Below are 490 nucleotides of genomic sequence, written 5' to 3'. Positions count from 1 at the left end.
CTGCTCTGAGCGTGGGAGGATGGAGGCCAGAATGTGAAGCCAGATCGGAATGAAACACCTTGAATGTAGTCGTTCTTGAAAGAAAGAACCTTCTTTGAAATTGTAAAAATCCCTATTTAATAAGGGATTTAATAAAGCCTGCCTATGTAAACAGCCTTGAATAAAGTCTTGAATAAATACCAAGAAAGGTGGTATATAAATACCTATTATTATTATTATTATTATTATTATTATTATTATTATTATTATTATTATTATTATAACAAAAAAAAAAAAAAGCTCCAAAATTCAATTTCCTACCTTTGCACTGTTAAACCACACTGGTCCAAAGCTTCCTGGAGTTAAAGATAGCTTTGAAGATGCACTTCCAAGACTCTTACTCCTCCATTGTCACCCAAGGGCCTATTGGCATAGACGCTATACCGCATTCAGCCACTAGATGGGGTGAATAATGAAATCTAATGGAATAATCTCTTCACCATTACTCACC

The sequence above is a fragment of the Tiliqua scincoides genome, chromosome 11 (genome assembly GCF_035046505.1).
Source record: "Tiliqua scincoides isolate rTilSci1 chromosome 11, rTilSci1.hap2, whole genome shotgun sequence".
Taxonomy (NCBI): Eukaryota; Metazoa; Chordata; class Lepidosauria; order Squamata; family Scincidae; genus Tiliqua; species Tiliqua scincoides.
The sequence above is the reverse complement of the archived record's forward strand: the minus strand, read 5'-3'. Positions refer to the sequence as shown.